This window comes from Chiloscyllium punctatum, chromosome 5 (assembly GCF_047496795.1).
Source record: "Chiloscyllium punctatum isolate Juve2018m chromosome 5, sChiPun1.3, whole genome shotgun sequence".
NCBI lineage: Eukaryota > Metazoa > Chordata > Chondrichthyes > Orectolobiformes > Hemiscylliidae > Chiloscyllium > Chiloscyllium punctatum.
The window spans coordinates 140,852,460-140,878,918 of record NC_092743.1 but is presented as its reverse complement, the minus strand read 5'-3'; the positions used below and the strand labels follow the sequence as shown (position 1 = coordinate 140,878,918).

The 26,459-nt window shown below is 44.6% G+C and overlaps 1 protein-coding gene across 5 annotated transcripts in view; it reads right to left on the bottom strand.

Annotated features, from left to right (window-relative positions):
* cyp7b1 (cytochrome P450, family 7, subfamily B, polypeptide 1) overlaps nt 1–26,459 on the bottom strand; it is a 209,269-nt gene that overhangs the window by 161,157 nt on the left and 21,653 nt on the right. The window contains exon 1 of one of the 5 annotated variants that reach the window (XM_072571537.1): nt 8,693–9,329. The exons of the other annotated variants lie outside the window; for them this stretch is intronic. The gene's annotated coding sequence lies outside the window, so the exon portion shown is untranslated. Of the gene's footprint in view, nt 1–8,692; nt 9,330–26,459 lie in introns of those variants that run through there. 5 annotated transcript variants of the gene reach the window in all.

The window sequence follows — 26,459 nt, the reverse complement described above, 5'->3', positions numbered from 1 at the left end:
CAGCAACTTCTGTTTTTGTTTCTGATTTCCAATATCTGCAGCTCTTTCCGTTTTTATGAAGAAACAATGGGAGCTTGTCAGAAAGACTTGCAGGACTCATGGGACATTTTAATCTATGTATAGACTGGGAAAGTTAGAAGGACAAATGAGGATTCATAGAATGTTTTGGGTCTCTCTCTTAAGAAACATGCCCTGGAGCTTGAGTGCAGGCTACGTGAGCTCTAGTACTGTACAATAAGAAAAGCTTAATGTTCCCGCAGTCACAGCTTCTCTAAAGAGCCTTCACGATAATATGATTAAATTTTACATTAAACTTGAAGGAGAGAGGAACAAGTTTAAAACTCCTTTTAAATGTCAAAAAGTGCAATTGTGAAGGCATGAAAGCAGAGGGATCTAAACCAAATTGGCAAATTAGGTTAAAGGTTAGGTCAACAACAACGCAATAACAGATATTTCAGCATGCACAGAATTTAAAATTCCAGTAGAAAAGATATTTAAACCACGCTTCCATGATGAACTGGAAAAGTTAAAGATAGGATCAAACTTAAAGAAAAAGCAGGTATACGTGAATGGTGGCTGGTCAGCAGATTGGACAGAATATAATAACTAGCAAAGAATGACTAACAAATTAATAAAGGAGAAAACATAGAATGAGAGATTAGATTACTTACGGTGTGGAAACAGGCTATTCGGCCCAACAAGTCCATACCGACCCTCCGAAGCGTAACCTACCCAGACCCATTCCCCTACACCTGACACTAAGGGCAATTTAGCATAGCCAATTCACCTGACCTGCACATTTTTGGATTGTGGGAGGAAACCCACGCAGACACGGGGAGAATGTGCAAACTCCACACAAAGAGTCACCTGAGGCAGGAATTGAACCCGGGTCTCTGGCGCTGTGAGGCTGCAGTGCTAACCACTTGTGCTACTGTGCTGCCCACTGACAGCTGGTCAGGAATATAAAAGCAGATACTTTACCATAAATATTCAAAAACATTTTTAAAATTAACAAGCGAAGGCGAACTTTAACAATTGGTATCATGTTGACCCAGATAATGCATTGAAGGTGTGAGGTGCCCTGTGTGAGGCTGTCTGTGCCACAATGTTCAGACTGATTCTAATTGAAAAAAAGGTGAATCTGGAGAATGAAAAATAACAAGATGAACTGAACAACTATTTTGCATCAGTCTTCTTTATAGGGGATGCAAGTAACATCCCAGAAGTAGCTACAAATCAGGATATGAAGGAGAGAGGAACTCAGATAAATTGCATCCACCACAGAAGTGCTACTGAGCACAGTTTTGGAACTGGGAAGTGATAAGTGCTCAGGTCCTGATGGGCTCGAACTCTGGTCTTAAAAGAAGTGCCAGCTGATGTCGACGCATCAGTTTTCATTTCAAAAACTCACTAAGTTCATGGCTAGTCCCACCAGCTTGAAAGATAGCTATGCAATTTATTCAGAAAGGAAGGGAAACAGAAAATGGAAATATTACAGACCAGTTAGCTTAGCATCTGTTGTGTGGGAAAATGGTTGAAGCTGTTCAAAGAAGTTTTCGCAGGATTCGTAAAAACCTTCCAAGGTCACCAGGCAGAGTTCATGTGGTTTTGTGAGGGGGAAATCATCTTTCACTAAATTTATTGGAATTCTTTGGGGAAATAACATATGCAGATAGTATTTTTAAAAATCTACCAAAATTTCCTTTCTATGATTTCCAGAGGGTGTTTGATAAAGTGTCACATCAAGGATAGGTGCAGGAAAAAGCCTCATGGTGTCAGCAGTAACATATTGACATGAATAGAAGATTGGCTGGCTAAACAGGAAGTTAGACAGAGGTATAAAGGGATTGCTTTCAGGTTGGCAAGATGTGAGGAGTGTTGTGTCACAGGAGCAGTGCTTGGACCGTGACTGTTTGCAATTTAAATAAATGACTTGGTTGAAAGAAATGGAAAGTATAGTTTCCAGATTTGCTCAAGCCAGAAAATAACAGGAAACACTCTTCCCTGACCCCCCCCCCAGCCATTCACAAACTCTCTCCACCACTCTTTCATACACTCTCTCATTCCCTCCACTCTCTTCCTCTTCACTCTCACATCTTTTCAACTGCATTTTTGATTGGCGTGCATGCATGTTTGCACATTGCTGTGTATTGGTGTTTCCGGATTGATGTGTGCACATGTGATTCCGGATTGATCTGTACGTGTGTTTCCAGATTGGTCTGTATGTATGTTCCTGGATTGGCATGTATATGCGTTTCTAGATTGGCACGCATGCATGTTTCTGGGTTGGCGTGTTTATGTGTTTTGGATTGGTGTGTGTGTTTCCGGATCGGAGTGTGTGTGTGTGTTTCTGGTTTGGCATGTTTATGTGTTTCTAGATTGGCGTGTATGCATGTTTCTGAGTTGGTGTGTTTATGTGTTTCTGGATTTGTGTGTATGTTTCCGGATTGGTGCGTGTGTGTGTGTGTGTATTTCTGGATTGGTATGTAAATGTGTTTCGTGGTTGGCATGTTTTTGTGTTTCTAGATTGGTATGCATGCATGTTTCCACTTGGCGTGTTTGTGTGTTTCCGGATTGGCATATGTGTTTCTGGATTGGCACGTGTGTGGGTTTCTGGATTGGCATGTGTGTGTGTGTGTGTGTGTGTGTGTGTATGTACATGTGCGTATTTCTGGATTGGTATGTGTGTGTTTCCGGATTGGCATGTGTGTGTGTGTTTCTGCATTGGCGTGTGTGTGTGTGTTTCTGGATTGGTGCGTGTGTGTGTTTCCGGATTGGTGTGTGTGTATATGTGTTTCCGAATTGGCATGTGTGCGCACGTGTGCGTATTTCTGGATTGGTATGTGCATGCGTTTCCAGATTGGAGTGTGTGTGTGTGTGTGTGTGTGTGTGTGTGCGCACGTACATGTATTTCTGGATTGGTATGTGTATGTGTTTCTGGATTAGCATGTGTGTATTTTTCTGCATTGGCGTGTGTGTGTGTGTTTCTGGATTGGTGTGTGTGTGTGTTTCTGGTATGGCATGTGTGTGTGTGTGTGTGCGTGTGTTTCCAAATTGTCGTGTGTGTGTGTGTGTGTGTGTATTTCTGGATTGGTGTGTGAACGTGTTTCTGGGTTGGCGTGTTTATGTGTTTCTAGATTGGCATGCATGCATGTTTCTGGATTGGTGTGTGTATGTGTGCGTGCACGCGTGTGTATTTCTGGATTGGTATGAGTGTGTGTTTCCGGATTGGTTTGTATGCGTGTTTCCGGATTGGCGTGTGTGTGTTTCCGGAATGGTGTGTGTGCGCGTGTGTTTCCGGATTCGCGTGTGTGTGTGTGTGCGCGTTTCCGGATTGGCGTGTGCGTTTGCATGTATGTAAGTGTGTGACTATGTGCATGTGTGTGCGTGTGTGCGTGTGTGTTTCCGGATTGACGTGTGTGTGTGCTTTTGCATGTATGTAAGTGTACGTCTGTGTGCGTGTGTGTGTGTTTCTGGACTGGTCAGCGTGTGTGTTTCCGGATTGGTCAGTGTGTGCGTGTTTCCGGATTGGTCAATGTGTGTGTTTCTGGATTGGCGTGTGTGTGTGTGTGTGTGTGTTTCCGGATTGATGTGTGTGTGTGTGTGTGTGTGTGTGTGTGTGTCTGGATTGGCGTGTGTGTGTTTTCGGATTGGCGTGTGCGTGTGTGTGTGTGTGTGTGTGTGTTTTCGGTTTGGCATGCGTGCGTACATGCAAGTGACACAAGGAGTCAGTAGACACTGGCTAAGAAGAAATGAATTGATGCTGAAGTGAATGGTGTTGTACGCAGCTGTGCTCAGATGAGGTGTGAATGCCTACACAGCATCCACCTGTATGTAACACAAAGTGGTACCGACTGAAATAGGTGTACTAAAATAGGTGAGGTCACCCTGTTAGGAGTCTTTTACAGGCCTCCTAATAGTCCTAGAATCGTTGAAGAAAGGATTGCGAAGATGATTCAGGAGAAGAGTGACAGTAATAGGGTGATTGTTATGGGAGACTTTAACTTTCCTGATATTGATTGGGAAAGCTATAGCTCAAGTTCGTTAGATGGGTCAGTGTTTGTGCAATGTGTGCAGGAGAGTTTCCTGACACAATATGTAGATAAGTCAACAAGAGGTGAGGCCATACTGGATTTGGTTCTGGGTAACGAACCAGGCCAGGTATTAGAACTAGAGGTAGGTGAGCACTTTGGGGACAGTGACCACAATTCGGTGATTTTTAGTCTAGTGATGGAGAGGGATAAGTGTGTACTACAGGGCAAGAGTTATAGCTGGGGGCAGGGAAATTATGATGCATTGAGGCATGACTTAGGATGTGTGGATTGGAAAAGTAGATTCCAAGGAAGAGCGTAATTGATATGTGGAACTTGTTCAAGGAGCAACTATTGAGTGTCCTTGATAAGTACGTACCTATCAGGCAGGGAGGAAAGGGTCGTGTGAGGGAGCCGTGGTTTAATAAGGAGTTGGAATCCCTTGTTAAATGGAAGAGGGCGGCCTTTGTAAAGATGAGGCGTGAAGGTTCAATAGGCGATTGAGAGTTATAAGGTAGCCCGGAAGGACCTGAAGAGAGAGCTAAGAGCAGCAAGGAGGGGACATGAAAGGTCCTTAGTTGGTAGGATTAGGGAAAACCCTAAGGCTTTCTATAGGTATGTTAGGAATAAAAGAATGACTAGGGAAGGAATAGGTCCAATCAAGGATAGTAATGGGAAGGAATAGGTCCAATCAAGGATAGTAATGGGAAGTTGCGTGTGGAGGCTGAAGAGATTGCGGAGGCGCTGAATGAATACTTTTCGTCAGTATTCACTCAGGAACAGGACATTGTTGTCGATATGAATACTGAGGCACGAATAAGTAGAATGGATGGCTTTGAGATATGTAGAGAAGAGGTGTTGGAAATTCTGGCAAGGGTGAAAATAGATAAGTCCCCTGGGCCTGATGGCATTTTTCCTAGGATTCTCTGGGAAGCAAGGGAGGAGATTGCAGAGCCATTGGCCTTGATTTTTGTGTCCTCTTTGTCGACAGGAGTAGTGCCAGAGGACTGGAGGCTAGCAAACGTGGTTCCCTTGTTCAAGAAGGGGAGTAGGGATAATCCTAGTAACTATAGGCCAGTGAGTCTCACTTCTGTTGTGGGCAAAGTCTTAGAGAGAATTGTAAGGGATAGGATTTATGCACATCTGGATAAGAATGATGTGATCAAGGATAGTCAGCATGGTTTTGTGAAGGGCAGGTCGTGCCTCACAAACCTTATTGAATTCTTTGAGAAGGTGACTAAGGAGGTAGATGAGGGGAAAGCGGTAGATGTGGTATATATGGATTTTAGTAAGGCGTTTGATAAGGTCCCCCATGGTAGGCTACTGCAGAAAATACAGAGATATGGCATTGAGGGTGAGTTGGAGGTTTGGATTAGGAATTGGCTGGCTGGAAGAAGACAGAGGGTAGTAGTTGATGGCAAAGGTTCATCTTGGAGTGCCGTCACTAGCGGTGTTCCGCAAGGATCTGTTTTGGGACCATTGCTGTTTGTCATTTTTATAAATGACCTGGAGGAAGGGTTAGAAGGTTGGGTGAGCAAGTTTGCGGATGATACGAAAGTCGGAGGAGTTGTAGACAGTGAGGAAAGATATGGCAGGTTACAGCGGGATATAGAGAAGCTGCAGAGCTGGGCAGAAAGGTGGCAAATGGAGTTCAATGTAGCTAAGTGTGAAGTGATTCACTTTGGTAAGAGTAATAAAAAGATGGATTACTGGGCTAATGGTAGACTACTTGGTAGTGTGGAAGAGCAGAGGGATCTTGGTGTCCATGTACACAGATCTCTGAAAGTTGCCACCCAGGTAAATAGTGCAGTGAAGAAGGCATATGGCGTACTGGCTTTTATTGGTAGAGGAATTGAGTTCCGGAGTCCTGAGGTCATGCTGCAGTTGTATAAGACTCTGGTGCGGCCGCATCTGGAATATTGTGTGCAGTTTTGGTCGCCATACTATAGGAAGGATGTGGAGGCACTGGAACGGGTGCAGAGGAAGTTTACCAGGATGTTGCCTGGTATGGTAGGAAGATCCTATGAGGAAAGGCTGAGGCACTTGGGGTTGTTTTCTTTGGAGAAAAGAAGGTTTAGGGGTGATTTGATAGAGGTGTACAAGATGATTAGGGGGTTAGATAGGGTTGACAGTGAGAACCTTTTTCCACGTATGGAGTCAGCTATTACAAGGGGGCATAGCTTTAAATTAAGGGGGGGTAGATATAGGACTGATGTTAGGGGTAGGTTCTTCACTCAGCGAGTCGTAAGTTCATGGAATGCCCTGCCAGTAGCAGTAGTGGACTCTCCCTCTTTATGGGTATTTAAGCGGGCATTGGATAGGTATATGGAGGATAGTGGGTTAGTGTAGGTTAGGTGGGCTTTGATCGGCGCAACATCGAGGGCCGAAGGGCCTGTACTGCGCTGTATTCTTCTATGTTCTATGTTCTAAACACACACGGAGCTGGATGAAGGCAGAGAGTATGATCTAAACTTGTTGAACTGCATATGAATTCCAGCAGGTTGCACTGTACTGTGATGGGACAAAAGATACAGTGCTGCTCCTGGAGCGAGTGGGGCTTTCTTGACAGAGGTGGAATCTATTTCCAGAAAGGAGAGAGTGAGACCATGGCAAAGAACAAAAATGACAAGTGATAGAAAGCAGATCACACTTGTGTACTGGACGGAGGTCTATGATAAAACAGTCACATTTTGTTATTGCTATAGTGAAAATGGAGCTTCAACATTCAATCTTTGTCAAGTGACCCTTCGTCAGAACTGAGCAACTTCCTCACGTTCTAAGGAAAGGTCACTCAACCCAAAACGTTGACTACACTAGGTCGGTTGGCTCTCCACTGATGCTGCCAGACCTGCTGAGCTTTTCCAGCATTTCCATTTTCGCTTTTGATTCACAGCATCCACAGTTCTTTTGGTTTTTGTTTAACCTTTGTCCTTTGACTTTAATACCTGAGACTTTGATAGACTAAAAATGGTTTCAAAAATTAACTTCATTGGCTGAAAATGACTTGACAAGTTCACACGTCCTGCATGAAATGTTCAAAACTGATTGTAATAGGCTGACCACACAAGTCAAGAGGTACTGAAACTCAGGAAAGCATTGAGACATCTTTATCTCTTGACTGTGTGACAAATTCACACTTTGGGAGATGAAAATCACCTCTGGAGTGTTCCATTTGAAAAAGCAAATGCAGGTTCACTTGAAAAATGCAAGTGAACTTCATATTTCAGGAGGTTACATGGAGGCAAAAAAAAGAGAAAGACGCGCAATACTAGCAAAGATAGGAGGTGGCATAGTGGCTCAGTGGTTAGCACTGCTGCCTCACAGCGCCAGGGACCTGGGTTCGATTCCAGCCTCAGGTGAGAGTCTGTGTGGAGCTTGCACATTCTCCCCGTGTCTGCGTGGGTGTGCTCCGGTTTCCTCCCACAATCACAAAGATGTACAGGTTAGGTCGGTTGGCCACAGGAAATGCAGGGTTATAGAGACAGGGTGGGATGATCTTCAGGGGATCGGTATGGACTCGACGGGCCAAATGGCCAGCATCCACACTGTAGTGATTCAGTGATACTGAAAACTCTTCTCACCCAACCTCAAAACATTTGCCTGATAAAAGGAACTGGGCATTGAACTGGGCACCTCTGCCAAAGAACTAAGTAAACAATCAGAATACCTCAAAGGACTCGGAGAACTTTAAACTTTGGCTGTACCTTCCTCGCTGTATACACACCCTATCTTCTCCTTTTTAAACTGACTCATATCTGTGTGCTTGTGTAGTCAATGTCACATTTTTAATTAACATTTGGTTCACTCAAGAAAACTTTCGAATTGGCTCCTTCTAATGAACTAAGTTTGAATTGAAGTGATATAGCTGTATGCTAATGAAGTGTTAAAATATTTGTTGCAAACCATTTCGAGGCAGGACCCAAATCACCTCACTTCACCTGGTTGCAACAATTCGGTTTCCCCAAAGGAGAGATCACATTGTGAACAGAAGATTGGAAGCAGTCTCAAGGACATGGTTGCTTTAAATGGAAGGAGGGTCTGGGACCAGCACAGTGGAAAGGAAGGAGGTCATAGGACTGATGTTACACTTCCTGTCTTTACATGGCAAAGTACCAAAGGAAAGGGTGCTACTGAGGAATAGACCAGAGTATTGCAGAGGGAACCGTGAGCTCAGAAAGCTGTAAATATTGCAAAGTGAAGGTGGGCTTTAATAATGAAATATTGATCCTGTTTCTCTATACATGTGGAGTATTTCCCTTATTTTCGTTTTACCTCAGTTGTACAGAAACTACAGTCTAGAGTCATAGAGATGTACAGCACGGAAACAGACCCTTTAGTGCACCTCATCCATGCCGACCAGATATCCTCACCTAATCTAGTCCCATTTGCCAGCATTGGACTAATATCCCTCTAGACCCTTCCTATAGAATAGAATTGAATAGGATAGCCTTGATTGTCACGTGCACGCGAATGAGTGCAGTGAAAAGATTGTAATGTCGCCACTTTGGCACCATCTTAGATCCAGGGTTCCCAGTAAGATACACAAGTGTTTGTTACAGAATTGAAAGGATTTAAAAGTCCAGCATGGCAATACAAAGTTTTAAAAAGCACTCAAATTACTCTAAGTCCAGAATAAGAATAAAAGTATTTTTAAAACTTACCTAATTTATAGTCCTTTTCACTGAGTAAGCTTCAGGACAGGAGGCCTTGCACTGGCCTCTGGCCCAGGACTAGTCACCAGGACTCACCTCCTGGGCTTGTCTGAGCTTGGACGGCCTCCTGCACCAGACTCCGACCCGCGACTCGTTTCCGGGACTTGCATTCCAGGCCAGCATAGACTCAGGCTCACCTCCTCTATTCTCCACTCCCTCCAAGTAAGTTTAAGAAGTTAAAAGTTGGGGGGAAATTGCAGGAAAGAACTGTGAAGGATGAGACTTCTGAATACTTGGAAGTGCATGGTAAAATAGGGCAACGTCAGCGTGGTTTCATCGGGGGGAGAGGGAGGGGGTCATGCCTGACTAATCTGATCGAATTCTTTGAGGATGTAACAAGCAGGTTAGACCAAGAAGAGCCAATGGATGTTATCTACCTGGACTTCAAAATACGTTGTCACACAAGAGGTTACTGATCAAGATAAAGGCCCATGGTGTTAGAAGCGAGGTGCTAGCATGGATAGAAGCTTGGCTGAATGGCAGAAAGCAGAGAATGGGGATAAAAGGGTCTCTCTCAGGACAGCTGTTCCACAAGGCTGTGTTCAGACCACAACTTTTCACTTTGTACATTAACGATCTAGATGAAGGAACTGAGGACATCTTGGCTAAGTTTCCAGATGATACAAAGATAAGTAGAGGGGCAGGTATCATTGCAGCAGCAGTGGGGGGGGGGGTGGGGGGTGGGGGGGGGGGAGATTGCAGAAGGATTTAGACAGGTAGGACAGTTGGCAAAGAGGAGGTTGGTGGAGTACAACAAGGGCAAGTGTGAGCTCATGCACTTCAGTAGGAAGACTAGAGGTGCAAACTAATTTCTAAATGGGGAGAAAATGGATAAGTCTGAAGGGCAAAGAGACTTGGGAGTTCTCATCCAGGATTCTCTCAAGGTAAACTTGCAGAATGAGTCAGTAGTTATCTACATGCAATGATGGCATTTACTTTGAGAGGACTTGAATATAAAAGCAGGGATGTATTTTGAGGCTCTATAAGGCTCTGCTCAGATCACATTTAGAATATTGGGAGCAATTTTGGGCCCCATCTCTCAGGAAGGATGTACTGGCCCTGGAGCAGGACCAGACAAGGTTCACAGAAGTGATCCCAGGAATGAATGGCTTAACATATGAGGGATGTTCGAGCAGTTTAGACAGAGAATACTGAATGGCCTGGATAGAGTGGACATTGGGATGATAGTAGGAGAGATTAAGATGTGAGGATACAGCCTTAAAGTAAAGGGAAGACCCTTTAGAACAGAGGTAAGGAGAAACCTCTTCTGTCAGAGATTGGGGAATCTATGGAATTCATTGCCACAAAAATTGTGGGGGCATTGAGTGTGTTTAAGATGGAGATAGATTGTTAAGGAGATCAAACGTTATGGAGAGAAAGTGGGAGAATGGGGTTGAGAAACTGATCAGCCATAATTGAATGGCGGAGCAGATTCGATAGGCCGAATGGCCTAATGTCCACTCCTATGTCTTATGGTCTTATAAAAGATAAGAAAAAAGGAAAGGAACTGGCGAAGCTGAGGACCTCTGGCTGGAGCATCCTACTCTTCTGCCTCTTGTGCCACCTATTTATACACTGATCATACATCACCCGGCCCATATCCCCCGAAACTGTCCTATTCATAAACCCATCCACATGCCTTTTAAATGTTGTAATTATACCAGCCTCCACCACTTCCTCTGACAGCTCATGCACCACTGTGAAAATGTTGCCCCTTTAGGTCCTTTTTAATCTTTCCCCTCTCACCCTCAACCTATGCCCCCTTCCCCCGGGGAAAAGACTTGTCTATTTATCCTATCCATGCCCCTCATAATTTTGTAAACCTCTATAAGGTCACCCCTCAGCCTCCAATGCCCCAGGGAAAACAGCCCCAGCCTGTTCAGCCTCTCCCTACAGCTCAAGTCCTCCAACCCTGGCAACATCCTTGTAAATCTTTTCTGAACCCTTTCAAGTTTCACAACATCCTTCTGACAGGAAGGAGACCAGAATTGCATGCAATATTCCAACAGTGGCCTAACCAATGTCCTGTACAGCCGCAATATGACCTCCCAATTCCTATACTCAATACTCTGACCAATAAAGGAAAGCATACCAAATGCCTTCTCCACTATCCTATCTACCTGCGACTCCACTTTCTTGGAGCTATGAACCTGCACTGCAAGGTTTCTTTGTTCTGCAACACTCCCTAGGACCTTACCATTAAGTGTATAAGTCCTGCTAAGATTTGCTTTTCCAAAATGGAGCACCTCACATTTATCTAAATTAAACTCCATCTGCCACTCCTCAGCCCATTGACCCATCTGACCAAAATCCCATTGGGATCTGAAATAACCTTCTTCACCAATTTTGGTGTCACCTGCAAACGTACTAACTATACAGTTAATCATCATAATGCTGGATGTTCTGCAGTTGGGGGGTTCAAAAATAGGACCATTTTCTTTTAATATATTTACCATATGTCCTTTATCAGGAAAGACCCCACAGCCTTGGGGAGAATGCAGAAAAGATTTTGAGAGTGGGATGTGGGACTTCATTTATTGTGGAGAGATTAAAGAAGTTAGGCTATTCTACCTTTAGCAGAAAATAATGCAATATGATAAAGGAATTCAAATATCATTGATGTTTTAAAGAGGAGGACAGGAGAGTTTTCAGTGGAATAAAGGTTGAGAAACCAGAGGGCACAGATTCAAAGGAATATGATTGACAAATAAATCAGTGGTTACAATTGCAATTTGTTTCCCCCATTTAAATTCAATGCAATTTGCTTATCTGGAATATGCTACTTGAAAAGGTGGTTGAACCAAATTCAACAGTAACATTCATGAACAATTTCACTCAACATTTTGAAGAATAATATTTACAGCACCACAAGGTGAAAGCAAATGGAGCGGATTTAATTTGATAGTTCTACTGAAGACCCAGCACCGGCATGATGGACCAAATAGTTACTCTCTCGAGTATCATCCTGTAATTAACACATACATTGCTCGACTGGTCTCGCTCAGCACTTTTACAGGTTTTTATTTCATTGACTATGTTCAAAGATTATCAAACCCCTACAAAGTGGAAGCAGCCCTCCAAAGATCATCCCACCTTGATCCACCCTCTCCCTGCACACTATGGGGTAATTTAGCATGGCCAATCCACCTAATCTGTACATTGTTGGACTATGAGAGGAAACCCATACAGACACAGGGAGAATGTGCAATGACAGACAGACACCCAAGACAGGAATCAAACCTGGGTCCCTGGTGCTGTGAGGCAGCAGTGCTAACCACTGAGCCACCATGCTGTCTAAGTATTAAATTCTGCCTTTGACAGAACAGGTTCCTCAGATACATTAATGACCAAGGATTTTTTAAACATTGACATAATAATAAGGATCTGAATTCTAAGAAGTGGAATTTTTTTTGGCAGTTATGTTTAAAGATTTGCATTACAGATCAGTCCCAGTCTAGTTAAAATTAAATTTCCAACATTGCGCATGTAATGAGTCAACCTTCTACCCAAAACTTTCCATAATAATGTAACCAATAGGATGCAACTTTCAGCAGTTTGTATTAAGACTGAAGCTCAGAGTCCCACAGAAACCCCGAGGAAATTTGACCCAACCAATGTCATTTCCGAACTGGGGGGAGTTTTGAAATTGAAAGAGGAAGATCGTGAGTTTTGGTGATGTCATGTGTAATTCTTTGATGAAACCCTTGGGAAATGTGAGGTTTCAACAAATGCTGTGGTACAGTACTGAGGAACGAAAGACGGGTTTAAAATGCAGCAAAACAAAAGCCACTCCATCTCTAATCCAGTTCATAAACTTGGTGTTTCTCTCAGCTTCATCTCTTTTTCATAATTTAAAAGAAAGAACTTATCCAATGAGGGGGCCCAAGTCAATTTCTAGATTCTGAATATAATTGCAATGAAATAGATATAGTTTAATTAGTTAACACCCATGGCTAACGCATTCACCCTGATGCCACAAGGATTGTAACGAGGTCAGCGAAGTGGACCTCATAGAATATGAGTTCCCTGATTGGGGTTGTTAATCGGATCCATCAGGGAGTCCTGGCTGACAGCTATAAACAGGAGTGTCAGGGGTTCTGTTCACTCTGAGAGCCGTCTCTGAGGTCGCTGGATCAGTGAGAGTGAAAGACTCTTCGCCTTTCTGTAGAGAGGAGAGGAACCTCAAAAAAAACCAGACAAAAATAATCAGGAGCGTCAGGGGTTCTGTTCATTCTGAGAGCTGCCTCTGAGGGAGCTGGATCAGTGTCGAGGTCTCTCCATGTGTAAATAAAGGGGGACTTGGTGACGGGATATGGGCCTGAGTAGAGTTACTCCAGCTACTGTGTAATTGCAAGCTGTTATTGATTGCTTGTCTACTGGAGTCATCAAGAACTGTGCAGAAATGTGGAACTGTTGGTTCACATCACAGTGGAACATTCAACAGCACCAGCCACCAGGGAGTGAATGCTAATTACGGAGGCATCGATGAAAATCCTTGGACCAGGCATTCTTTGTTCAGTCAAAGTGCCTTTAACAACTGGCCAATCTGCTGCAACTAAGGCCTGAGTTCCAAACTAAGCAGAATTAAACAGAGGATAGTTCCTCAGAGGATAGTTCCTCAGAGGAGTCAAATAGGACTTGAAATGTTGACTCTGTTTCTCTCTCCACTGAAGTGGGCAGAGCTGCTGAGTTTCTCCAGCATTTGGATTTTTAAAATTGTTTTAAATCTCCAGCATCCACAGTACTTAGAGTCAGACAGTACAGCAATAGACTCTTTGGCCCAACTCATCCATGCTGACCAGTTTTCCCAAACTGAAATAGTCCCAGTTTCCTGCATTTGGTCCATACCTCTCTAAACCTTTCCTCATGACTTTATAAACTTCTGTAAGGTGACTACTCAGATGCCTACAGTCCAGGGAAAGATGTCCCAGCCAATCCAGCCTTTTCTTACAGCTCAAACCCTCCTATTCTGATCTGTCTTTTTCGCACCTTTTCCAGTTTAATAACATCCTTCTTATAACAGGGTGATCAGAAATATACACAATATTCCAAATGTGGCCTTACCAATATCTTCTACAGCTTTAACATGACATCCCACCTCCTGTGCTCAATGCTCAGACCAATAAAGGCCAGCATACCGAATGCCTTCTTCACAAACCTGCCTGCCTGTGACACCACTTTCAAGGAATTATGCCTTCTTGGGTCTCTCTGTTCAATATCACTCCCCAGGGCCCAGCCTTTAACTGTGTAAGTTTTACAGTTTGTCTTACCAAAATGCAAAAGCTCACATCCATCTAAATTAAACTCCATCTGCCATCCTAGACCTGCTGGCCTAGTTGATTAAGATCCTGTTGTAGCCTTAGACAACCTTCTTGACTGTCCACGACACCAACAATGTTGGTACCATCCACAAACTCACTAACCATGCCTCCTATATTCATGTCCAAATCATTTATACAAATGACAAATAACAGAGGACCCAGCACCGATCCTTGTGGTACATCACTGGTCATCTCCAGTCTGAAAGGCAACCCTCTACCATCATCGTATTGTCAAGCCAATTTTGTATCCGATTGGCTAGCTCTCCCTGGATCCCATGTTATCTACTTTTACTTGTAATAGAATCTCTTCTTCGGGGGAAGTCAGTAATGCAGTTGTAAAGTCACTGAACTAGTAATCCAAGTTAACGTCCTGTTTCAGAGGTTTCCCACTATGTCCTGTTTCCCACTATGAAAACTGTTGGAACCCAAATTTGATGTGGGGGAGCAACTGGAATTGAAAGCTAGTGTGAACAATGCTGAAACCAGCAACAACTAATCCCGATTGACAAGGAAACCTGCCTAACCCTAACCCTATCATCCTTACACAGTCTGAACTCACATCTTCAGCTAACATGTGTTCATCGTGATGCCACTGTAGTGATTGCAATGAGGTGGACTCTTTACTGTCCTCTGAAATCATATATCAAGCCATTCAGTTCAAGGGCACTTAGAGATGGGCAATGAGTACTTTCCCCATCCAATGAAATAATTTATGTTTGACTAATTTGCTAGAGTACTTTGAAGATGCAACAAGCAAAGAAGATACTGGAGGTCTTGCAGATGTAGTGTACCTGGAGTTCCAATTGATAAGATGTTGCACGACAGGGTGATACATAAGGTAAGATCATATAAAGATAGGGGTAATTTATTAACTTAGAGAGGGGATTAGATAACTGACAGAAATGAAAAAGTCAGGATAATGGGTCTGATTGACACAGTGTAACTTGTGGACTGCCACAGGATTCAGTCCCTGGATCCCAATCTTATAATCTATATTAATGACTTGGTTGCAGGGATAGAAGGTACAATAGCCAAATTTGTAGGTGGCACTAGAACAGATGGGAAAGCAAGTTGCAATGAAGAAATAAGAAATTCACAAATGGATCTGGATGGGCTAGGTTCTTCTGTTAGGTAACTGGGCCAACATTTGGCAAATGAAGTTTAGCTTGGATCAGTAGGTGGTTATCCATTTTGGTCAAATGAATAAAAAGGTAATTGATTAGCTAAATGGAGAGAAACTTCAGAGTGCTTCAGCGCAGAGGGATCTGGGTGACCTTGTGCATGAATCGCACAGAACGAGTCAGCAGACACAGCAGGTAAAATAAGAGGTAAATGGATTTGTGGCATTTATTGCAAAAGGAATGGAGAGTAAAAGTAGAAAAATATTGCTACAACTTTACAAGGCGTGAGTGAGACTGTGTCTGGAGCACTACGTACAATATCAGGTCCCTTTATTTAGGAGGGAAGTAGTTATATTGGAGGCAGCTCAGAGGAGATTGACTGGATTGATTCCAGGGAGGAGGGGTTTGACTTATGAAGAGAGATTGAGCAGTTCAGGCCTATACTGTCTGGAGTTTAGGACCATGACAAGGATGCTGAAGGGGATTGACAAAGTAGATGTAGAGAGGATGGTTCCTCATGTGGAGCAATCTAGAATGAGAGGTCATAGTTTTAGGATAAGGGGCATCAGATTTAAAACCGAGATGGGGAGAAATTACTTCTCTCAGAGGGTCATGAATCTGTGGAGTTCACTCCCCCAGAGTGCAGTAGATGCTGGGACATCCAGGAGGAGATAGACAGATTTTTAATTGGTAATAGGCTAAAGGGTACAGGAGAGTGGACAGAAAAGTGGAGTTGAGGGTAAGATGAGATCACCCATGATCAAATGGCAAGCAAGTTAAATGACCCACTGCTGTTCTTATATTCTTACTTAAGAAAGCTGGTAGGTTGGACAGAGACAAGCAAGAAACATAGTGTGAAGTTATTGATGCTCGGAGACCAACTCGTAAACAGATCACTAGAATGCTGAAAATGGGTTTAGCCAGAGAAAGGAAACTCTCAGATGATGCCACATCTATCTCATCTAACTTGCCTTCTCAGAAAACAGACTTGCCCCAGTTAGTCACTATCAAGGACTTGGATGAAGGAATTCAATATTACATGTCCAGCTTTCCTGGTAATACAAAACTCAGTAGGATTGGGAATGGTGAGAAGAATGTAAACAGTCTTCCAGATGATCTAGACAGGTTGGTCGCGCACATGGCAGACACAGTATTAAATGGATAAGTGTGAAATGATCCACAACAAAATAAAATGGCAGAGTATTATTTAAATGGTGACAGATTTGGAAAGCAAGAAGTCTGGAATGCAATGGTTTTGATAGCCTGCACCCCAAAAATGTTTGGGGACAGGATTAGGGTGGCACAGTGGCTCAGTGGTTAGCCTCAGATGACTGCCTGTGTGGAGTTTGCACATTCTCCCAGTGTCTGCGTGGGTTTCCTCCGGGTGCTCTGGTTTCCTCTCTCAGTCCAAAGATGTGCAGGTCAGGTGGATTGGCCATGCTAAATTGTCTCATAGTGTCCAGGGATGGGCAGGCTAGATGGATTGGTTATGTGAAGTGCAGGATTACAAGGAATAAGGTTGGGGGGAGATGGGTCAGAGTGGGATGCTCTGTGGAGGGGTTGGTGAGGACTCAATGGGATAGATGACTTGCTTCCACACTGTAGGGATTCTGTGAATCGCACCACAGCTGTAGAGAGCCTGGCTAAGGTAACACCTGGTGTTGTGTGTGTGCAGTTTGCTTTCCCAACTGAGGGAATGTACAGGTTCAACGGATTGATTCCGGAGATGATGGGTTTCTTCATGGAAAGAGAGATCGAGTTGACCAGGCCAGTTCACTGATATTCAGAAAATGCGAGAGGAATCTCATTGAAACATAAAACATTCTCAGAGGGTTTGACCGACTGAGTTTCCCTGGCCAGGAGTTCAGAACAAGGGGTCAAGGTTCAGGAAAACATGCTGGGCCATCTTGGACTGAGGTGAAGAGATTTCTTTACACAGAGAGCAATGAATCTGTGGATTTCTCCAACAAAGGAGACTTTGGAGGCAAAATCACTCAATTTCCTCAACTTAAAAATAGATTTCTTCAGACAAAAGCTGTCAAAGGGAATGGGGAGAGAGGAGGAGGAGGACATTGAGATAAATGATCGGGCATGATCACGCTGAATGCTGCGGACAACATTCCCGGAAGGTAAGTTTCCTCCCAAGTGCCAGGGTCCGGGATGTCTCTGATCGAGGCTACGAGATTCTGAAGGGGGAGGGTGAGCAGCCAGAAGTCGTGGTGCATATTGGCACCAATGACATAGCCAGGAAAAGGGATGAGGAACTAAAAGATGATTTCAGGGAGTTAGGTTGGAAGCTAAAAAGCAGGACTAGAGGAGTAGTGATCTCAGGCTTATGAGGCAAGAAACAGGGAGCAAGTGCAGCTAAACACATGGCTACAGGGCTGGTGCAGGACGGAAGGCTTCAGATACGTAGATCATTGGGGTACCTTCTGGGGAAGGTGGGACCTGTACATGAGGGTTGCACTTAAACTGGAGGGGCACCAATGTTCTGGGTGGGAGATTTGCTAGTGCACTTCAGGAGGGTTTAAACTAGTTTGGGGGGATGGAAACCAGAGCTACAGATCAGATGAGAGGGTAGTTGTTGAATGGGCAGAAATAGAATACAGAGATTCTGTCAGGAAGGATACATGGTTGATAGGGCAGTGGGATTGGTTAAAGTGAGTCTGTTTTACTGCAAGGAGTGTCAGGAATAAGAGTGATGAACTTAGAGCATGGATCAGTACTTGGAACTAGGATGTTGTGGCCATAACGGAGACATGGATTTCACAGGGGCAGGAATGGTTGGTGGATGTTCCAAGGTTTAGATCTTTAAAAAGAACAGGGAGGGGGGTAAAAGAGATGGGGATGTGGCATTGTTAATTAGAGAGTGCATCACAGCTGCAGTAAAGGATGTTGCTGAGGAGGGTTTGTCTACTGAGTCAGAATGGGTGGAATCAGTAACAGGAAAGGAGCAGTCACTTTATTGGGTGCTTTCTATAGAGCTCCCTCCACCCCCCATTGCAGCAGAGAGATGGAAGAACAGATTGCACGGCAGATCTTGGAAAGGTGCAGATATAACAGAATTGTTGTTGTTCTGGGTAACTTCAACTTCCCCAATATTGATTGGAACCTCCTTCGTGCAGATGGTCTGGATGGAGCCGATTTTTGTCAGGTGTCCCCAGGAAGGATTCCTGACTCAATATGTAGATAGGCTGACTAGTGGGAGGCCATATTGGCTTTGTTGCTAGGCAACGAGCCAGGCCAGGTGTCAGATCTCTCAGTGGGAGAGCATTTTGGTGACAGTGACCACAACTGCCTCACCTTTACCATGGAGAGGGATAGAAACAGATAGTATGGGAAGGTATTTAACTGGGGGAGTGGAAATTATACTGCTATCAGGCAGGAGCTGTGGATAATAAATTGGGAACAAGTGTTCCACGGGAAATGCACAACAGAAATGTGGAAGCTGCTTAAGGAGCGCTTGTTGCGAGTGTGGGATAACTTTGTCCCATTGAGACAGGCAAGGAATGGGAAGGTGAAGGAGCCTTGGATGACAAGAGAAGAGGAGCTTCTCGTCAAGAGGAAGAAGGAAGCTTACTTAATGTTGAGGAAGCAACGATCTGGCACAGCTTTAGAGGATTACAGGGTATCTAGGAAAGAACCCAGAAATGGACTGAGGAGAGCTAGGAGGGGGCATGAGAAAGCCTTGGTGGGAAGGATTAGGAAAACCCAAAGGCATTCTGCACGTACATGAGGAATAAGAGAATGATCAGAGAGAGGGTGGGGCCACTCTGGATAGTTGAGAGAACTTGTACCTGGATTCTGAAGAGGTAGGGAAGGCCATAAATGAGTTTTTTGCTTCAGTATTTACTAGAGAGAGGGACCATGTTTATAGTGAGAACACCATGGGCCAGGTTAATAGGTTTGAACAGATTGATACTAAGGAAGTGGATGTGCTGGAAATTCTGGGAAGCATCAAGGTAGATAATTCCCCAGGGTCTGACCAGGCATATCCAAGGTTATTGCAGGAAGTGAGGAATGGGATTGCTGCGCCTCTGGCAATGATCATTGCATCCTCACTCTCCATGGGGGTAGTACCAGCTGATTGGAGGGAGGTAAATGTTGTTCCTCTGTTCAAGAAAGTGAACAGGGAAAGCCCTGGGAGTCATAGACCAGTCAGTCTTACATCTGTGGTAAGCAAAGTACTGGAAAGGATCTTGAGAAATAGGACTTATGACTATTTGGAAAATAGCTGATTAAAGAAAGTCAGCACGGCTTTGTGAGGGGCAGGTCATGCCTCACAAGCCTTATTGAGTTATTCGAGGATGTGACAAGATAAGTTGATGAAGGTCGAGTAGTGGATGTAGTGTATATGGATTTCAGTAAGGCATTTGGCTCATTCAGAACATTAAGAGGTATGGCATACAGAATTGGCTGGCCGAAAGAAGATAGCGAGTGATAGTGGATGGAAAGTATTCCGCCTGGAGGTTGGTGACCTGTGGTGTCCCACAGGGATCTGTTCTTGGGCCTCTGCTCTTTGTAGTTTTGGGTTGGATGAAGAAGTGAAAGGGTGAGTTAGTATGTTTGCTGATGACACAAAAGTCTGTGGTTTTATAGATTGTGTCGAGGGCTGTTGCAGACTACAACAAGACATTGACAGGATGCAGAGCTGGGCTGAGAAGTGACAGATGGAGTTCAACCTGGACAAACGTGAAGTGATTCATTTTGGAAGGTCGAATTTGAATGCTGAATACAGGGTTAAATGCAGGGTTCTTGGCAGTGTGGAGGAATAGCGGGATCTTGGATCCACATACATAGATCCCTCGAAGTTGCCACCCAAGTTGATAGGGTTCTGAAGGCGGCGTTTGGTGTTTTGACTTTCATTAATGGGGGATTGAATTTAAGAGCTGCGAGGTTTCGCTGCAGTTCTATAAAACCCTGGTTAGATCACACTTGGAATATTGTGTCCAGTTCTGGTCACCTCATTATAGGAAGGATGTAGATGCTTTAGAGAGGGTGCAGAGGAGATTTACCAGGATGCTGCCTGGATTGGAGGGTTTGTCTTATGAAGAGAGGTTGAGTGAGCTGGGGCTTTTCACACTGGAGAGAAGAAGGAAGAGAGGTGACTTGATAGAGGTGTACAAGGTAATGAGAGGCTTTGATAGAGGAGATAGCCAGAGACTTTACCCCAGGGCAGAAATGGCTGTCACAAAAGGTAATAATTTTAAGGTGATTGGAGGAAGGTTTAGGATTCTTTACTCAGAGAGTGGTGGGTGGGTAGAATGCACTGCCAATGGTGGTAGTAGAGTCAGAGAGATTAGGGACATTTAAGTGACTGCTGGACAAGCATATGGACGGCAGTAAATTGAGGGATGAGTAGGTTAGGTTGATCTTAGATTAAGATAAATACTCAGCACGACATCATGGGCCGAAGGGCCTGTACTGTTGTATGTTCAATGAAATGGTGGGGCAGGCTCAAAGAGTCTATCCCTGCTCCTATGTTCTATGTTTCTATGATCTGGTCAGTTACAAACTGATGAATGAAAGCAGAAGTTGCTGGAACATCTCAGTAGGTCTGGCAGCATCTGTGGGGAGAAAGCAGAGTTAAAATTTCAGAACAGTTCTGAGGAAGGACCCAAAACAGAACTCTGATTTCTCTTCACAGATGGTGCAAGACCTCCGGAACTTTCCCAGCAACTTCTGTTTTTGTTTCTGATTTACAACATCTGCAAATCTTTTGCTTCTTTTGATGAATGAAAGGCTCTTCCATTCAGTTGTAGCCCAGTTTCTAATGTTACATGAACATCAACTGGAATATTGAACATGACAATGAGATTAAACTGCTCCCGTGTTCTATTCGAGAAAGCAGTATTGGTCTTTGACCTTTGAACTACAAATTGGATCAATTGCCAGAATGTCCTGCGGCATCCTGAGAATAGCCATAAGCATACAAATTGATGACAATTAACCAGATATCCAAGAAAAGAGCCCCTAATAACATCTCTGTGAGACACTTTACCAATTACTGTTAGCTGGCTGTGCTCTCATTCACATAAGCAATCTCTTAGGTATTGATGACTGCAGATAGTCCAACTCCCAGACAAACCAATCACTCTGACAATGCTGGGTAAGGAAGAAGCAACTCAAATAATAAAGAGAACTGAAAGCAACAGTATGTACTTTGACGTAGAATGATGCAACAGTAAAGTTTTACAGAAACAATTATTTTTCAAAAAGGTACCAAGTTGCTGATCTGTGAAGTGCATAATAAGAAGTAATTGAAAGCAATATTCTCATTCTGTGTAAAAAGCAGGATTGTTGAGTTCACTGAACGCAGTTTTCAAAAATAATAATAATTGATTGATAATTAATGAGAATGACACATTGCACAAGAGAGAGCCACGTCCATGTTCATTCACAAACTCAGACTAACAGATCCCTTCCCCACCTCTTCGGGAATGAAATCCACACAAGTAAAAGCAAATAAATAAAAGAGAAAAATACATTAGAGATAGAAAGAAAGAGGATGAAAAGGGTTCGGGGGAAGGGGAGAGGGTGAAAAGGGTTCGGGGGAAAGGGAGATGTGAAAAGGGTTCAGGGGAAAGGGAGAGGGTGAAAAGGGTTTGGGGTAAAGGATTTCCCACTTGGCTTACTACCCCAAACAAGCTCTTCAACAAAAGGTAATAAGAGAGAGAGAACAAAGGGAAAAAAACATAAGGAGAGACAGAGTAAAAAGGAAAGGAAAGAAAAAAGAAAAAGAAAAAGAAAAGGAAAAAGAAAAGCAGAGAGAGTGGACGAGTCCCGGGTTCAGAAGCCCTACCGCAGGGAGGCAATGGCCCAGTGTATTATCACTGGCCTGTTAATCCAGAGACCCAAGGAATGGGTCCTCGGGTAAGACAAAGGGTGGAGGCATTTGCTTTTTAATCAACAACTTGTGATTTATAGACATTGCAACCCTGGGAAGCCATTGCTCCCAAGCCTTGAACTCCTCACCATCAAATGCCACCTCTTCTATCTACCACGGGAATTTACCGCTGCTACACTAACTGCTGTGTGCATGCTGCCACAAGCAAAGGTTGAGGGATCTCTGGGTGTGCTGTACTCCACCACTAACACCCTGGAGACGGAACACCCCGAGGCCCTGTTTATTGTGACTGGTGACTTCAATCAAACCAATCTAAGGAAGGTGTTGCCCAAGTACCACCAGAACATTACCTGCCCCATCAGGGGCCTGAACATTTTAGACCACTGCTACAGCAGTGTGAAGGATGCCATCCCTTACCCTCATTTCAGGAACTCCGACCACAATGCCATGTTTCTTCTCCCGACTTACAGGCAAAAGCTCAAGCAGGAGACCCCATCACAGATACAGGTCCAGTGCTGGCTGGAGGAGGCAGAGAATTAACTCCTGTGCTGTCTGGAATCAGCTGATTGGGCCATGTTCAAACAGGCCGCAGGTATCTTGGACGAGTACGCCACCACCGTCACAGACTTTATCAGCAAGTGTCTGGAGGACTGCATACCAAGGAAGTCAATCCAGCTGTTCCCCAACAGAAACCCTGGATGAATCAGGGACATACCAGAACTTGCTAAAAACCAGGCGTGAGGCCTTCAGATCAGGAGGCCCACTCAAATATAAGGAATCCAAGTATGACCTTCACAGAGCCATTAAGACAGCCAATGACCAATATTGATCCAAAGTAGAGCCCCAGACAGACACCCAGTGACTATGACAAGGACTGATTGACATCACATGTTCTAAAAAGAGACATTGCAAGATAGCTGACGATGACATATCCCTCCCAGATCGTCTCAACGCCTTCTATGCTCACTTTGAGAAGAATTTCGGCGGAGAGGGAACACCTATTCTGACAAGTCCTGACGAACCTATCCCAACAGTCACTGCATCAGAGGTCAGATCAGTTTTCCTTCATGTGAATCCAAGGAAAGTGATGGGACCTGAAAATGTGTTGCTGGAAAAGCGCAGCAGGTCAGGCAGCATCCAAGGAACAGGAGAATCGACGTTTTGGGAAGAAGGGCTTATGCCCGAAACGTCGATTCTCCTGTTCCTTGGATGCTGCCTGACCTGCTGCGCTTTTCCAGCAACACATTTTCAGCTCTGATCTCTAGCATCTGCAGTCCTCACTTTCTCCTCAAAGCAATGGGACCAGATGGAGTACCAGGCCGTGCACTCAGAGCATGCGCAGATTAACTGGCAGAGGTCTTCTTGGACATCTTCAACCTCTCCCTGCAGCAGGTACTGTCCCTGCCTGTTTCAAGAGGGCCAACATCATCCCTGTGCCTAAGAAGTCTCATGCAGCGTGTCTCAATGATTACCGCCCAGTGACCCTAACTTCGGTGTCATGAAGTGCTTTGAAAGGTTGGTCACGGCATTAATCAACTCGAGCCTCCCCACTACCCTTGACCCACTCCAATTTGCCTATCGGACCAACTGATCCACATCAGATGCCATATCACTTGCCCTTCGCTCCCCTCTAGAACATCTTGACACCAAAAACAGCTCCGTAAGAATCCTACTCATTGACTACAGTTCAGCCTTCAACACTAGTATCCCCTTGAGACTGATTACTAAACTTAGTGATCTCTGACTCAGCCCCATTCTCTGTAACTGGATCCTCAGTTTCCTGACCCACAGGCCACAATCAGTGAAGATTGGGGACAATATTTCATCCTCACTAACACTCAACACTGGAGGTCCCCAGGGGTGCGTACCCGGCCACCTACTGTACTCAGGTAAAAACAATGACTGCAGATGCTGGAAACCAGATTCTGGATTAGTGGTGCTGGAGAAGCACAGCAGTTCAGGCAGCATCCGAGGAGCAGGAAAATCGACGTTTCGGGAAAAAGCCCTTCATCAGGAATACAGGCAGAGTGCCTGAAGGGTGGAGAGATAAATGAGAGGAGGGTGGGGGTGGGGAGAAAGTAGCATAGAGTACAATAGGTGAATGGGGGTGGGGATGATGGTGATAGGTCAGAGAGGAGGGTGGAGTGGATAGGTAGAAAAAAAGATAGGCCTGTAGGACAGGTCATGGGGACGGTGCTGAGCTGCAAGGGTGGAGCTAGGGTGAGGTGGGGGAAGGGGAAATGAAGAAACTGGTGAAGTCCACATTGATGCCCTGGGGTTGAAGTGTTCCGAGGCAGAAGATGAGGCGTTCTTCCTCCAGGCGTCTGGTGGTGAGGGAGCAGTGGTGAAGGAGGCCCAGGACCTCCATGTCCTCGGCTGAGTGGGAGGGGGAGTTGAAATGTTGGGCCACAGGGCAGTGTGGTTGATTGGTGCGGGTGACCCAGAGATGTTCCCTAAAGCGCTCTGCTAGGAGGCGTCCAGTCTCACCAATGTAGAGGAGACCGCATCGGGAGCAACGGATACAATAAATGACATTGGTGGATGTGCAGGTAAAACTTTAATGGATGTGGAAGGGTCCTTTAGGGCCTTGGATGGAGGTGAGAGAGGTGGTGTAGGTGCAGGATGCTGCCTGAACTGCTGTGCTTTTCCAGCACCACTAATCCCTACTGTACTCACTGTATATCTATGACTGCATTGCCAAATACCAGATTGATGACATTTACAAGTTTACTGATGACACCATCGTCGGTCGAATCTCAGATGGCAACAAAACAGACTACAGACGGGAGGTGGAAGACCTGGAAAAATGGTGCACTGAGAACAGCCTAGCTGTCAATGCCAGGAAAACCAAGGAACTCATTATTGACTTTCAGCAGAATGTTACCCATGCCCCCCCTACGCATTAACAGCACAGAGGTGGAACGAATGGAGAGTGTCAAGCTCCTGGGAATGGTCATCCACAACAAGCTTTCTTGGACTCTTCATTTGGAACAACTGGTTACAAAGGCCCAACAACGGCTCTTCTCCCTCAGGCAGCTGAGGAAATTTGGCAAGACGGCAAATACCCTTGCCAACGTTTATAGGTGCACCATCGAGAGCATTCTGTCTGGGTGTATCACTACCTGGTATGGCAAACTGTACCATTCAAGATCAGAGACGGTTACAGAGAGTGGTGAACTTGTCTCGGACAATCACAAAGGCCAACCTCCCATCTATAGAATCCATCTACCAGGCCCACTGTCAAGGAAAGGTCGCCAGCATTCTCAAAGATCCATCCCACCCTGGCTATGTCTTTCTACAACCTCTACCATCGGGGAGAAGGTACAGAAGCCTGAACATACGCACCAGCCGGTTTCGAAACAGTTTCTACCCCACTGTTGTAAGAATGCTGAATGGACTCTCAAACTCTTAACATTCGCCTGTACTTGTGTTTTTGTTTTGTTTTTGTTTACCTATTATTTACTATCTGTGCTACTCAACTCTGTGATCTGCCTGTATTGCTCACAAGACAGAGCTCTTCACTGTGCCTCGGTCCATGTGACAATAAATTCAATTGAATTTAATTTGAATCTGGGTCCCCAGAATATTGAATGGAATTCAATTGAATACAATTCAATGTTCTGGGGACCCAGATTCAAATCCTGCCACAGCAGATTGGGGAGTTTGAATCTTTAAAACAATCTGGAATTAAGAGTCTAATGTTGACCACAAATCCCTTGTTGATTATTGGAAAAACCCTTCTGGTTTACTAATGTCCTTTAGGGAAGGAATCTGCCAACTTTACCTGGTCTGGCTTACATGTGACTCACAGCAATATGGTTGACTCTCAACTGCCCTCTGGGTAATTAGGGATGGGTAATAAATACTGCCTAGCCAGCAACGCCCTCATCCTATGAATGAATTTATAAAAACTCCACCACCATCTTAATGTTAAGGTGTGGCATTTGTGACACAATTCCAAATTACAGCGAGGGGCATCTTGCACCAAGCTTGGCTTCATTGCCTTCTTTCCAAACCTTAAAAAATTATTTCAAAGGAAGTCGGTATCACTGGAGAAGGTAGTGGGGAGTTACCTTCCAAAACTACAGGGGTCCACGGACTGGAGATATACACACAGGAAGGGAGGAATTTGCAGGATTTTAACCCAGGGTAAAGTCCCCACAGTCTGACTGGACCATAGGGCTGCTCTTTCATAAGAGAGAGAGAGAGAGAGAGCTGACTGATGGCACTTTAACCTGAGGGTCACCACACCTCAGGCGAGGGGAGAGGTTGGGAAGGAGACTCACTCATGGAAATCTCAGCTGATGATGGGAGTTGAACCCACACTGTAGGCATCACACTGCTTCACAAAGCAGCCCCCCCAGCCCACTGAGTGAACCAACTCCCCAACCTTCATCCCCTTCAGAGACAGTGAACGAACGGCAAAT